The sequence below is a fragment of the Pipistrellus hanaki genome (assembly GCF_964339955.1).
Source record: "Pipistrellus hanaki genome assembly, chromosome: 3".
Classification (NCBI taxonomy): domain Eukaryota; kingdom Metazoa; phylum Chordata; class Mammalia; order Chiroptera; family Vespertilionidae; genus Pipistrellus; species Pipistrellus hanaki.
Genome location: NC_140505.1, coordinates 66,513,614 through 66,529,778, shown reverse-complemented (window position 1 = coordinate 66,529,778; position 16,165 = coordinate 66,513,614).

The window sequence follows — 16,165 nt, the reverse complement described above, 5'->3', positions numbered from 1 at the left end:
GCCATCTTCACCTTAGGACGAGGGGTTTGTGATTTGGAACTCCAAAAGCAGGAAGGCAATTCATATAGAGATGACAAAGTGAATGTATAGTAAATTAATGTTTGCCGGGCTATTTTAATAATGGGACACACAAACTGTTAGCAGTGAACTGGCAGCAGAAGTTAACCAGCAGAATTGGACCTCCGGTTCAGCAACCTTGGTTCTTGAGTTCTGCCAGGGAAGAATTCAGAGCCAAGAACTCAAATTATAATAGAAATTTTATTTAGAAAGTCACAGAGGTAGAAAAAGTGAGCTAGCTTGGTTGTGCAGGCTCAGGAAACAGGTAACAGGGAGGCGGGGGGGTGGGAGAAAGTCCCTTGGAACGTAGGAGAAAGAAAGCAAGGATAAATGCATGTGGGGAAAGAGGTGGGGAAAAAGGCCTGGCCAGGGAAAAAAGAAGGTGAGGTAAGGCATAAGCGAGAGAGAGAGAGAGAGAGAGAGAGAGAGAGAGAGAGAGAGAGAGAGGTTGCCCTGAGTCCTTAGTCTTGAGGGATTTTATCTAGAAGTCTCAGGCAAGGATCTTAATAGAATATTCATCTACTTTCCATGTGTGTCTCCCTAAGGTTTTGGTCTCCACTGATTGGTCAGAGGCACCAGGACAGGGGGTCAATAGTCATCACAGCTGGTCCTGATGTCAACCATGGCATAGTCCCAACCTGGCCCTGCTGCTTAGATGGGCCTAGAGCTGAAACACAACTGAGACTTCTATGTTATCTCTAGAGCTTAATGTTTAAGGGAGCGGTTGTGCAAGGGCCTGTAAGGGAATTGTATGAGGCTATTCTCTGGCCCCCTTGTTCCTCCTCCAAGGGGATACACCACATGACTAGCAACATGCCATGGGAGGGAAGGTCAGGGGAGGGTCTGAACTGTATTGCCATTTGCAATAACATGGATGGACCCTTAGAATATTATTCCAAGTGAAATGTAGATAAAGCTAAGAACCGAATGATTTCACTCATATGTGGGATGTAAAACTGAAACTCATGGACACAAACAGCAATGTGGTGGTTGTCAGAAGGAAGGCGTGGGAGAGAAGGGGGTCCTAATATACAGTGAGATTTGACTGTGGGTGGTGGGCACACAGTGCCATATTCAGATCTTGTAACAGAAACCCACACCTGAAACCTCTCACATGTCCAATATCGATGGTTCCTCCCTATGTGACGACTATTCCACACTCAGGACCATAGGGTTCACCGCTTCCTCTGGAAACCATTGTTGGTCATACTTTGCTCTCTAAGGAATCACTTGTTGCCACTTACTCCCAGTGCTTTTCTGTTTGTTTGTTTGTTTGTTTGTTTGTATGTTTATTTTAAACCTTGACTGTTAAGAGTTTTACTCTACCTTGTTCATGGCAGCAATGTCCCATTTAAACTGAACCTGTCCTCAGTGATGTGTCTTCTTCACATCTAATGTATTTTTTAAAATATTTTTATTATTTCAGAAAGGAAGGGAGAGATAGGAACTTCAACAAAGAGAGAGGATCATCAATGAGCTGCCTCCTGCATGGCCCCTACTGGAGACCCAGCCCGCAACCCTGGCATGTGCCCTGAGCAGAAATCAAACCATGACCTCCAGGTTCATAGGTTAACCCTCAACCACTGGGCCATGCTGGCTGGGCATGATCAGCTTATTTTCTATTGTTAATGTCAATTCCCGCTCCGTGTCTGATCACGGAGTGGTTTTTATCTTCTCCCTAGTAGGAGTTGGAGGAAGATCTAGTAAAATCTACTGAACAAATTTCAGGAGAAGTATCTTAACACTGCTTTACAAACCAAAGTTTATTGTGTATTCTAAAGTACAAGTTAATGAATAGCAGGGTAGAAGTTGCCAAGTTTTGTTTTTTGTTTTTTTTTTAGTACTAAATTGAAGTTTATTTTCTTCTGAGAATTCCTTTAACATAGCATTTTCTAGTACAATATATGAAAAATTGGTTTTTATTATGAAACTCAGTTGCAATTTCAGCTCTAATTATGACATATTAACTGTGCTGTTTTAAGGTGGTTAAATGTACAATTTAAATTTCTTATAAACATTATACATTTTAAAGAGTAGAGGCATAAATTTTAACTTCCATCCTCACTGTAAAATCAATTAAAGAATCTAAAAAATGCTAATGAAAATCTTGCAGATATTACACTTGTGCAAACAGAGACCAAAATTCTGCTTTGCAGCTGAATTTTTAAATCCTTAGTTTTCACACTAATGTTGTATTAGTAAGGATTACAGGTATTAATAAACCAATACATCTATCCTTTGTCCTTTTATTCATTCAGTCAGTCATGAATTCAATTCAACATCACCTATTTTTGAGCCTCTGATAGATTCTAAAAGAACATATGTGACTATCCTTACAAAGTTTGAGAAAATGAGGTATGATGCAATTGAAGAAGAATATATATATATATATATATATATATATATATATATATATATATATTTTTAACTTGGAAAGATAGAGATCATCTGTAAAAATAGAAGGACATTTGTAAGCATGGGCTTGGAAATCAACCTAGGTTAATTACTCCTTACTTACCCACGCAATGACACCCTGCTTAAGCTTTCCAAGCTTTAATTACCTTGTCTATAAAATGGGAAGTATTATAGTAATACAACTTTGTTCTGAGGGTTAATTGAATTAAAATAAGTAAATCATAGTTCCTTGCTGCCACCCACCCCCAGTTCCCTGTTCGCCATTAGGCAATCAGAGCCTGTCAGCTGGGAAAGGAACTGAGAGGTGATCACTGTGCCTCATAGTGACTTGGTTGAGTGGTCATTCTGGTCATTCTACTGTTAGGGTTAATTTAAATATTACCCTTTTATTATATAGGATAGAGGCCTGGTGCATGGGTGTGGGCTGCTGGTCTACCTTGATGGGGGCCCCAGATCAGGGTGTGGGGGGGCCTCGGCTGGGCAAGGGGCTACTGGGCAGTTTGGAGGCCAGCCACACCCCCATTTGGGGCTGGCCGGGTGAGGGGCCAGCAGTTGTTCTGGTCTCTGGTCATTCTGGTCATTCTGCTGTTTCAGTCACTGGGCTTTTATTATATAGGGTATGCATAGCCCATGAACACAAACAATAGTGTAGTGAAGGCCTGGGGTGGGCAGGGACAATGTGGAGGGGCCAAGGGGAAGGAAATGGGGACATCTGTAATACTGACAACAATTCCGTAAATATATTTTTAAAAAATAGTGGTAAAGAAGTCCAAATAGATGATAATGGGAGATAGAACTGCACAGTCCCAATGTCTAGGTCCATATGTGTGTTCTACCCTTTACTAACTGTGTGCCCTTAGGTAGGTTATGTCACCTCTCTGAACATTGTTTTGAGGATAATAATTGCACCTATCACATTGACTCTTAAATAAGAAATATTTACATAGAACACTGAATATGTTAAATATTCAATATTAGGTATTACTGTTTGTGTAAGAAATTTTGCAATCATTAGAATAGGTGTATTACTTTCCATTGAAAATGGCAAAACTAAAAGGCCCATTTAATCCTATATCCATGAGATCTCCCAGTTCCCGGGTCTCCCTCTGCTGTAACGCGCCGCTGCTTTGGAAGGTGGGCCAGTGGTAGCAGCAGGAGGAACCAGCAGCAGAGCTCTGCTCCTCTCTCACCATGACCTCACACAGGCAGAATCCGGACCCCTCTGTAAAGTGGAGACTGGTCAGACTCAGGGACATCCTGAGAATAGAGGCGATTTCTGTGACAGTGCTTCTTGGAAGGAAATAATTGTTTTCACTTAAAGTTTAATTATGTCCATTCTGAACACAATGATGCCCCAGGTTTCCCTACAATGTGAGCTCTTTTCAGCTTAAATTTACTTACTTTTTATCCTCCCGTGGCACATAAAAGATGTCCCCAAATAATGGTTAAATTAAAAATAAAATTATGGCCATGCCAGTGTGGCTCAGTGGTTGAGCATCGACATATGAACCAGGAGGTCACAGTTCCATTCCTGGTCAGGGAACATGCCTGGGTAGCAGGCTCCACTCCCCAGTCAATTATTCTCTCTAATCATTGATATTTCTCTCTCTCTCTCTCTCTCTCTCTCTCTCTCTCTCTCTCTCTCTCTCTCCCTACCCGTTTATGCCTAAAATCAATAAAAAAATATATATTTTTAAAATAAAATAAAAATATGTATAACTAATGCAACCTGCACTGTAGCCACATTCAGGAATAATTAAAAAAAATTTTTTTAAATTGCTTTGTAAGTTGAACTTAAAATGCAAGCATTTCAGTCTTTGGTGCCAAAGGGTATTTGATTCCCTTGCTTTGTTTTCATATTCCCCGTCACCCAGACATGGACACACACACACACACACACACACACACACACACACTTGTTCTCTGTTATCCAAACAGCACCTGGTCTCCCGGTTGAGGTCTGGCTTTGGGCTGAGCTGGCACAGAGCCGTGGTGTGTGAATTGCAGTCTGACTCTAGGAGCTCAGGGGCAATGGGGAAGCTGCCAAAGTCTTAACTCCTGCATAATCCTCTGCTTCCTCCTCTCAAGAGCACCTAATTCCTGGCCTGAGCACCACCTGCCACACCTTTGGGCTCTGCTTCACCTCGAAGCAGAGGGGCTGCGGGTGGGAAGGTCGCAGCACTCAGAAGCCTGGGCTCCGGCGGGCTGTCTGTGTCCCAGGGCCTCCGCCGCCCTCCACGTGGGCGGAACAGCCCTAACAGAATTCCGCCTCCGCTCTCCCAAACCATAGAGCCCTCTGCCTCCTGACAGCCGCCGGCGCGGTGCGGCCTGACTCCAGGTTCCTTGGAAGAGGAGGGAGGACGGGACTCAGTAAGTATAGGATCTAACACCCTCCTCCTGCCCCAAGCCCTCCCTGCGGGGGACCAGGTCGGCCCCTGGCTGCACAAGCTTGTCCTGGCAGGGACAGCGGAGGCTTCGGGGCGTTTCCATTTGTCACTTGGCAAAGCGCGGCAGCCAGTGTGCCGTCCAAGTGCGCGGCCTGAACGCGTGCCAGCGCGGAGTGCTGTGGGGTTGACATTCGCCCACACCTGCCCTCCCCGTGTGTGGGCCCCCTTCCTCCCCCCACACATGCACACATACACACACCCCACCACCACCACACACACACCCGGGGGAAGCGGGTGGCTCAGCACCCCAGCTCGCAGGGACCTTCCTGCTCGGAGGCCAGCCCGCAGCCCATGCACAGGCGGCCTCTCCGGGGAGCCCTGACCTGCCAGTTATTCTCAGTGTGTTGCTTTCTTCCTATTTTCAAGTCTGAAGGCGGCAGGTTGTTTCTCATTTACTGCATTTCTCTCTGTTGGGCTGCAGAATGGTAAGCCCCGATGTTGCGTGTCCTGATCAGGTTCCCTTTGCAAAAATGTGCAGCAGCCTTTCAGACCCCGCAGCGTAACCTGTGAGGCATCTTTCCGACTAGTAAATCCTTGTTGACAAACTCCCCTCCCTGTTCCCTGCTCAGGGTTTTATTTCTAGTTAGCATCCAGCCTATAGTGCCATTTATTAAGATCGGAGATTTAATTATGCACATATTTGAAACCCAAACCCATTAAGTCTATCGGTCCCTTGGAAACGCTGTTTGCCAGGTGTGCAATCACAGAGAATATGCCAAAATGCCGCGCAATTACTTTTTAAAGCTTAACTTTCAAAAAGGCGGAAGGACTAGCTTTTTCACGTAGAGAAAAATGGCTCCTCGGACATTAGAAACAATAGGAAAATGCCAGAAATGGGGAAGAAATAAAATTATAAGCCCCAGGGAAGATGCCGGGAAAGAGGCGCTGAGAGGAAGCCGGAGCGGCTCGGTGGGAGCAGGAGCGGGTGCCTCTCCGGGGGAGGCAGAGGGCTCTCCCCGGGCCTCTCTGTCCTGCCTCAGCCACCCCTCCCCGTGTTCTGTTTATCCTGAGCGGATGAATTATGCTTCACATTATCGTGGCTTATTAACGGCCTTTCCCACCAGACCACACCCTCCCCCGGGGCAGAAACCACACAAGGGTCCAGGACAGAAAGGGGTGTTGCTGGGAGGGTCAGAGGGTCTGAGGACCTGACTCCCTTCAGGGCAGGGCATGCCCTTCAGCCGCTGAAGTGCCCTCAGCCAGTGTTTCCCAAACTTTTGACATATGTGTGCCCCTTCTATAATTTTCGTAACGCTGAGTACCCCTCGTACTCATGAGAACGTAGAATTAGGCGCAGCTAGGCACTGTGCAGTGCATATCCCCACCAAACTCCGGTGCAACACGTACCCCCACCAAACTCTTCCCATACCCCTGGGGGTACGCGTACCACACTTTGGGAAACACTGCCCGGGGTAAGCCAACAGGCTTCAGCTCACAGCCCATCTGGGCACGGCCTCGGCCTTGACCAGAGTCACAAGGCCCTTCCACTGACAGGGGCTGGCCGCCTTGGCCTGGCTTAGGACAACTCTGAAGGGCCGCTCTAGCGCCAGAGCTTCTCCATGGCTTGGCCTGGCTCTCAGGGGCCTGCAGGGCCACTGGACTTTTCTCTCTGTCCATTCCTGTTCTCATCTTTTGCTTTCACAGGTGTTTGCCCCAAGGGTGCTTGCTGCTGAATGCTCCTTACACGGAATTCCATCTGAGTCTGCTTCTCGGAAAACCCAATCTGCAACACCGTTCAGCTGAGGACCAAGACATAATTAGGGAGTAAAGGTAGAGAATTTAGGAGGAAGTATTTTAATATCTTAAAAGCTGTGGCGTTGTAGAGGAGAAAAAGCAAATATAAAGACTGAGGAAGCAATACAGTAGACAGGTGGAAAGAAAACGGCTGGGAGCCCCCAGCCCTGGTGCTGACCCAGCCTCTGCTCAGAGCGGAATGTGTGGTCATGGGACCATTACAGCGACCGCTGGGCCTCCCCGCTCTTCCCCTGTCCTCCTGTCAGGCCGGATTAGCAACAACTTGTCTGTGAGCAAAAAGTTTCCAAAGATGATCTGGAAACTATAAATCCGGGAGGCGGACCTGACGGCAAAGAAAATGTACCCTTTAGAATTGCAAGTGGTGATCTCACATCCCTGGGAGACTGTCACTCTGACAGCTCACGGAGGTGTGAGGAAGAGTTCCTGTGACGGCTGCTTGTCTGGAGATAACGGACACCTTTCGGAGGAATGAGGTGAGAGGATGAAGAGGGCAGAAAGTGGAAATTAAGATAGAAACACCATGGGAGAGCACATCAGACGGAAAAAAAACCGTAGTCATTGACATTTATAAGGCAGAGACTGACACAGAGGAACATTGAAGTCACAAAGGTAAAACTTACTGGAAATTAAGAAGTTTGGCCCAGAATGAAAAGGTGGAATCTTACTTAGTTTACTTTATTTTGGTTTCAGCTAAACTACTCTGGAAATTTACCTTTGGTTAAAATAATGGTCACTCAACAAATAATTAAATGCCTACTTTTATTAGTTATGCTTCTTTGATGCACTCAAACAAAAGAAAGGAAGTGATAGAAAGAATTTATGTTCAGGGTAAAAGGAGGCTAACAGAATAAATGGCAAAGCAGAACCAGGGACACTCCAGGGGTCGATTGGCCTGTTGTAAAAAAGAGGCTTTCCCAGCATCCCCGCTTCCCACCTTTTTATCCTGTGAAGGTTTTCCTTTTCCAGAGGGAAAGACAGTGACTGACTTGATTCACTGCTCCCACCCTTGCTCAGTGGTTGGCAAACTCATTAGTCAACAGAGCCAAATATCAACAGTACAATGATTGAAATTCCTTTTGAGAGCCACATTTTTTAAACTTAAACTTCTTCTAATGCCACTTCTTCAAAATAGACTTGCCCAGGCCATGATATTTTGTGGAAGAGCCACACTCAAGGGGCCAAAGCATGTGGCTTGCGAGCCATAGTTTGCTGACCAGGGCCTTAGCTCAAAGGATAGGACCCCTTGACTGACAGGACAATTGGGGACAGGGCATTCACCAAAGAAATTGAGGATCTGTAGCAAAAAGAAGAGTTGATTGAGATTTCAGAAGCCCCGCCTCCTCAGGTATTGCTCTAGGAATGACATATGTTGGTGGGAGGCATGAGCCCTGTTTGCAGGGAGCATGTAATCTAATAAGGAAGCATAATGGTATAGGACTGATGCTGTTAGTTGGCTACGTACAGCCATTCCCAGCCTAGTTTTGTTTTTTTTGTTTTTTTGCCCACTCTATTACACAGTGTGGCAAAGCAACTTTGTATACTTAGGACCTAACATAATACCTGGCAATAGTAGGTGCTCAAAAAATATTGACCAACCCAGTGATCAAATGAATAAATCTTTCAAATTGGAATAATTATGTTAGCTTAGTATATCTCAAGAAACTATTCTCCAATCATATATGTTGAAATTCAGTAATATATATGTAATTATTATTTTTTAAATATATTTTATTGATTTTTTACAAAGAGGAAGGGAGAGAGATAGAGAGCTAGCTAGAAACGTTGATGAGAGAGAAACATCGACCAGCTGCCTCTTGCACACCCCCTACCGGGGATGTAACCGCAACCAATGTACATGCCTTGACCGGAATCGAACCTGGGACCTTTCAGTCCGCAGACTGACGCTCTACCACTGAGCCAAACCAGTTTCGACTATATGTAATTATTGATGAAGTTTTCAAGATGAATTGAAATTGCAAATTATTAGTTGATCTTGAGTTTGAATGCCCACTAATAGTGAGTCGTTTCACACCCTTAAAAATGAGTTGGTCTTTCTTAATACATGGAATCATGAAAATACATTTTAAAAAAAGTATTAGAGATGATTTGGTCCAACCATTTTATTTTATTGGCAAGGAAATTGAGAAAGAGCAACTGTGCTACCCAACTCCCTCCCCCTGACACATAGCCCACTCCTACCAGAGCCAAGATTCTTGATTACCTGTCTGATGCACTTATACTGCCCTTGATGAAAACAGAAACACGGCAGTTAGATTGGTTTGAGACAGAGGGAATTTAAATGTAATCCCACAAAGAAAACCCCCCCACCAAATTTACATTTATAAAAGTAATAGAAAGACTCTGACTCTTAAATTGTTTCTAAATAAAATAGTGTGAAAAACTTCATCCAATATTGATATATCCTTTGGCACTGGGGCATTTTGGAGTATTTATTTGTTATTGTGAAAAATTGCACCTGAATAATGTATAATAGGATGTGTGTTCAAATTGCCTTTGAATAATGTATAACAAGAAAGGTTTTCTTTATTCATTTAGTGTCTTTCTTTCAAGGAATTATAGTACCTTGGGCACTTCAGGTTGGATGGCTTGTTGAGTACGTGCTTTTCCACTTAAACGTAACATTTTGGAGAGCAGAGTAATGTTTTGAATCTATAGGAGTAGCACTCAATAACCTGAGAGACAACATCATGACAAAGTAATAAGTTTACATTGTCCTACCCATCCATCAGCACAACTTGGAAGCACCACCTTGGAAGTGAAGAATGGTGAACTTGAAATTGCCTCTGTTGGTGAAATTCAGACATTCCTAGGCTCTTGGAGGAAACTGTAGGGCTAGCACCGGACAAGCCCTTTTATTCAGACCTGTTGTAGCATCCCAGGTATCATGTGACCTCAAGAGCAAAAAGTGAACACTCTCTCCACTGTTGCAAGAACACCATGTTCAACTCAGCAAGGACTGTAGGGAATGTCACACAGATGTGCTGCAATCTGTGACCTTGTCCTGGGCACAGGCAGAAGGAGGGTATAGTGTTTGTGAGGCTGGTAGCAGGGGTGGATGGGAGATATCCTCAAGAATCATCATAAATAGTAGCCATCACCAGGACAAAGATCTGACAGGGCTGTCTTGAACTCCAAGGAGACTCTCCTAAAGACTACCCCAAATTACTAGGCAAACCTTTGAGGGGATGCAGAGGTCTTACTTTGGTATAGGGGATAGAACTCAATAATTAACAAACCTGTGCCAGGTATTCCTCTTAGGACTGGAAATACAACAGTGAACAAACATAAAAAGATTCTTGTTTTTGTGGACTTACACAAAGTGGAGTGGAGAGATAAATGCTGTGGACTGAATTATGTCCCCTTAAAATGTATATGTTGAAGCTTTACCCCCATAGTGATGGTATTTGGAGATGGCCTTCGGCAGGTGATTAGGTTTAGAGAAGGCCATGATGGTGAGGCCCTCAGTATGGTATGAGTGCCCTTTAGGAAGGGACACCAGAGTTTGCTTCCTTTCTCTTTCTACCATGTGAGGACACAGTGAGAAGGCAGCTGTCTGTAAACCAGGAAGAGAACCCTCACCAGGGAAGCAAATTGATCAGCACCATGATCTTAGAATTCTCAGTCTCCAGAAGTGTGAGAACTAAATTTCTGTTGTTTAAATCTCTCAGTCTATGTGACATTTTGTTATGGCAGTCCAACTGACAAGCACAATAAATAAGACACACAATACATAAGTAAATTGCCTAGTATATTAGAAAGTGATACATGCTATAATTTTTTTTTTTAAAAGCAGAGTAAGTGACATTAGGAATGTAGATATGGGAACGAAGATGGCCAGATTAGGTCTCATTAAGAAGGTAATGTATAAACAAAGAATTGAAGGAGCTGAGGGAATTAGCCAATCAGGTAACTGAAGGAAATGTGTCCCAGGTGGATACTATAATTAGAGCAATGCTCCTAAGATGGAAATGTGGTTGGCATATTCTAGCAGTCCCAAAGAGGCCAGTATGGCTGGAAGGGAATACACTTGGGAGAGAAATAAGAATTAGGCAAAAAAAAAAAAAGATAATAGCCAAGACTGGTTTGGCTCAATGGATAGAGCGTCGGCTTGGGGACTGAAGGGTCCCGGGTTCGATTCCGGTCAAGGGCATGTAACGTGGTTGCGGGCATATCCCCAGTAGGGGGTGTGCAAGAGGCAGCTGATCGATGACTCTCATCGATGTTTCTAACTCTCTATCTCTCTCCTTTCCTCTCTGTACAAAATCAATAAAAATATTAAAAAAAAAAAAGATAATAATCTGGGGTTAGATCACAAGGGCCATAGAGACCTGTGAGTGAATGAGGAAATACAGTGAGGTCTTGATTAGGAAATGACATAATTATATATTTAAGTTTAAGGTTCTTTGGGGCTGCTGTGTTGAAGATAGTGTGCAAACTGGAAGGCCAACTAAGATAATATTGCAGTAATGTAAACCAAGTCTTGGACCAGATGATAGTAGTGGAAGTAGGAAGAAGTGGTTATATTTTGGATACATTTTGCAAATAAAGCTAGCAAGATTTGCTGTGTTAGAGACAGGGAGGTATAAAGGATGGGGGATTTGTATAATTGGAAGAATAAAGTTGCCATAAAATGAGGGCTCGGCCAGTATGGCTCAGTGGTTGAGTGTCAACCTATGAACTAGGAGGAGGTCATGATTCTCTTCCTGATAAGGGCACATGCCAAGGTCCCCATTAGGGGGCATGCAGAAGGCATCCCATCAATGATTCTCTCTCATCATTGATATTTCTATCTCGCTCTCTTTCCCATCCTCTCTGAAATCAATATATATATATATATATATATATATATATATATATATATATATAATTTTTTTTCAATGAGGGAAGAGGGTTGGAGTGGTACATATTTGGGGGTTCAGGAGTTTTCCCATATTGATTTGGGGATGTGTGTTGGTTATTTAGGTTGGTCAAGACTTAAATAATTTCAGTTATGTGGAACCATGAGTTCCTCAAGTGATGGATCCTGGGGAAATCTGGGTTACTTTCACTACATGCCCTTAAGGTAGCAAGTTTTTAAGGGATATTTGCAGAAGTAACCATTGTGACTTGATAGAAGTTGAAGCTACCAAGGACAGAGTTTGATAAGTGGCTGGATTTTCAGCATTGAGCAATGGCATTGCTCTCTAAAATCTGAAAACTTTATTTAAAAAAATCTGAATGCTTCCAGGAAAAACATCTCTGGACCCATGTATTTCTTTTAATAAAATTAATTATTTCTCTGTGCTTGCATCTTCCACATTATTATAAATTCCTTAAAGGCAGGGACTGTGTTTTCTTTCTCCAAGTATTCTAAGCAATTGGCAACTTAGTGTCTAGAGGCAATAAAGGCTTATTAAGTGAATAAATAAGTGAATTTTTTCTACATAAAAGTCAAGTAATAATTTTGCATAAATCAACTATCTTAAATATTTAAAGCCATATATTTCCCACTTAAAACATTTAATTATCCCCTAACCGGTTTGGCTCAGTGGATGGAACATTGGCTTGCGGACTGAAAGGTCCCAGTTTGATTCTGGTCAAGGGCATGTACCTTTGTTTCGGGCACATACCCAGTAGGGGGTGTACAGGAGGCAGCTGATTGATGTTTCTCTCTCATCTATGTTTCTAACTCTCTATCCCTCACACTTCCTCTCTGTAAAAAAATCAATAAAATATATATTAAAAAAATAAAATTTGAGCTACTCTGCTCTAGAGAATTTTGTGAATAATGTTTTATTAGAACACAGCCCTGCCCGTTTGTTTACATACTGCCTATGGCTGTTGTGGTGTTACAGCAGCAGAGCTGAGTAGTGATGACAGAGACCACACAGCCTGCGAAGTCCAAAATATTTATTGTGTGGCCCTTTAAAAATTAGTTTGTAGACTCTCGGTTATGGGTTCCAGTGTTAGGCCACAGGCCAAGTGTAAATGTTGTGAACTAGATATAAATGTAAGAATCTTTCTTTCTTTCTTTCTTTCTTTCTTTCTTTCTTTCTTTCTTTCTTTCCCCTCTTAAATTGATTTTAGAGAGGAAGGGAGAGAGAGAGAGAGAAACATCAATGATGAGAGAGAATCATTGATCGGCTGCCTCCTACATGCCCCCACTGGGGACTGAGCCTGCAACATGGGCATATGCCCCAACTGGTAATCAGACCTCAACCTCCTGGTTCACAGGCTGATGCTCAACTACTGAGTCATGTGGCTGGGATTTATATATTTTTTTACTAGGAAAAAATGTTCAATGATTTTGAATGCAAATGTGAATTCTTCTAAGTTAGTATTATAAAATTGGATAATGTTAATACTGTTAAGGTCCCGAATTTTTTCAGTTTATCATTTTCTGATAATATGTGCTTATTGAAAACTTGAAAAGCAAAGAAAGGTTTTAACATATTTTTAATATAATTAGAACAATACTATCATTGTATAATATATTCTGACTTGTTTTGTTAAAATTTCCTGAAACTTCTGTGGGTACAGAAACCACAAACTGATTGACAAAGAAAAGGGAAGTCAATTTTCTAATGGGATTGTGAGTTGTATTTTTACTTATATTGCAAATATTTTCTCAAGATAGAAAAAATATTTTTAAGCAACATAATTAGTGGTTCCTCATCTTTGATTATATGGCAATGATTCTTTTATGGTTGGCTATTTAGATCAATAACTATTTAAGAGTGAAAATTGGTGCTTATTATAAAACTGACTCACAAATGATATGCTCTGGCCATTTTAGTAAAAGGACAGGGAAGCAAACAGGACAAAAATCTTAATTAATTAGCCCTTTAGTATTGATATGCTTTGAATATATGGAAGAAAGAAGTGATCCTGTACTGTTTAAACATGATAGAAAATAAAGATACAGTGAAAAAGTACGTGATCTGTGAAAAATAAAGCATAATAAACAGAATGCAATAACAGTTTTGACACAACACAAATACGACATTAAACCATGAATTGTAAGATAAAAAGCAAGGCTGGACAACCAGCCGGCAATGGAAATGTCATCTTCCCGAACAGCATGGCATTTATAGGCAAAATATGCTACTTCTTGTTGCTGACGATATAGCATCTTTGAAGTCAGTGAATCTCTCGCCGTGGTTTAGATGCTGGACTCAGATAGATGCGTGCACCTCACTTTGCTTGGTGTGAACTTCTTTTGAGGAAGTGCTGAGGGATGGCACCGAGTGCCGGAGGCCCTCCGTGGGCAAGCTCCCTAGGCCTCCCCAGAGCTGCCTGGTCTCGTCCAGCCACCCCTCCTCTCCGCTGAGGCCCACCAGCTGCATCCCTGCAGAGGGCAGCTGATCTCTGTTCCAGAATAAACTGTCCTCCCTGGGGCGCTCCTTCCGTGGATTTCCTGGGTTCTGAGCCGGAGACACCCCCACCCTCTCTTCCCGAATGATGTTTTGCCTCACTTTGGAATCTAACCCTTGCTGGCAATTTAACCCTTGCTCCAATCTGCTGCTTAGAACTCTCAACTCTGACCTTAGCTTGCCTGGGTGATGAGCAGTGCTCACATACCTGTCCTTGGAGAAGGCAATTTTCTAATGGGATTGTGGCTTGCACAGCACTTAGTCTAGAAAGCCTGCCATCTCACACCCACATCAACTAGCTGGGGATGAATTGCCCATGCCTTGCTGACTGACACTATCAGGATCAGAATGATTTCAGCGGTCTGCTCTGTCACTATTAAAAATGCAATGAAAGAAAGAAATCTTCACTCAAAGAGATAAATGCAGAACTTGAGCGAGAAGTTTTGAGGTGCTCTCTCTCAGCCTTGTTGTTCAGAAATGCTCTAAATTGGAACTACGGGGACTGGTCCTACAAGGGTTTGGAAGTATATTACTTTCCTAGGTTGCTGTAACAAAGTACCACAATTAGGGTGGCATTGAACAACAGGAATTTATTCCCTCACAGTTCTAGGGGCTAAAAGTCCAAAATCAAGGTGTTGGCAGGGGAGAATTTTTCTTTACCTGTTCTAGCTTCTGGTGGCCCCAGGCATTCACTGGCTTGAGGAACAAAAATGCAAGCCATGCTAAAATGGCATTGTCTCCCAGTGTCTCTTTTTTATATTCTTTTAAGGACCAGTCACATTGGAGAAAGGGCCCACCCTACTCCAGGATGATTTCATCTTAACACCACAGGAACCCTGTTTCCAAATAAGGCCACATTCTGATGTTTGTGGGTTAAGATTTCAGTGTATTTGGAGACACACAACTCAAACAAAATCAGAAAGATAAAGTAAATAGATGTACAAGAAAGTATGCATTATTTGCAGACTAAATTCAGAGGTTTGCTCTTCATTTCTCTAATAAAATATGATTCATTCCATTTACCTTGAAACAATGAATGCTTTTGATCTACTTATTTTCCTTCCGTGGATACAGAAAATATTTAATCAATTTCTCTTGCTTCTATTAAAATACTATACTACAAGAAATCACAAGTGCAATAATGAACGGCAAATGATACTGGTCTCCATGTCAGAGAGACATTGGAGTGTGTGAAGATTTTAGCTAATTTAAGTGTGCTAAAGGAATTTAAAGGAATAATTGCTACTCAGCTCCTGCAGATTTCCTCTTAAAATAAATATGGGCCCAGTGGCATTCCCCCTGCAAATGGTTTACATAATCCTTTTCTGTCAACTAAGGCATCTGACATGTGTCACTTCCAGGCAGAAGCTTTAAGAAGTGATGCATGGTTCTGTATATTCTATCCTGCCTTCCTTTCAAATCATGGAGCATGTTTGGATATAGAGCTCTGTCAGTCTCCTTGAAGGACATGGTAAAAAGAGCTGTTTCCAGTCCATTAAAGGCATAAAGCATGAGTAAGAAATAAATGTTGTTTTTAATATTGAGTTCTGGATCATTTGTGTCTCAAATTAGCCCATTTTGACTGATACAAACCATAAGTCTTGATGAAAAAAAAATTTTACCCAAGGATATGATTATTGATTTTAGAGAGAGAAAGGGAGGAAAAAAGAGAGAAAGAGAGAGAGAGGGAAACATTGATATGAAAGAGAAACAACCAGGACCGCACCCACAACCTAGGTATGTACCCTGAAACCTCTTGGTGTATGCAATGACATCCCAACCAACTGAGCCACACCAGCCAGGGCCCACAAATCTTGATTTTTATGTGAAATCTCCCAATTTTTACATGTTGCAACCAATTAAAATTTGTTTTAAATGATATTTATTTTTTTTAATCAAAGTAACACATACTTAGTTAAGAAATTACATGGTATAGAAATTTTATAATAAAATAGAGAAATGTCTTGCTTGACCCCTTCCACTCCTGAATCCGAGTTCCTGGAGAGGATCATTTACAACACATGGCGTGTATGCTGTGCTTCTAGGATGCCCTTGACACCATCCTGTGTGGTTGAGCCCCTCTGTTCTGGATGCTGTTTTGTCCTGTGCCTAATTTCC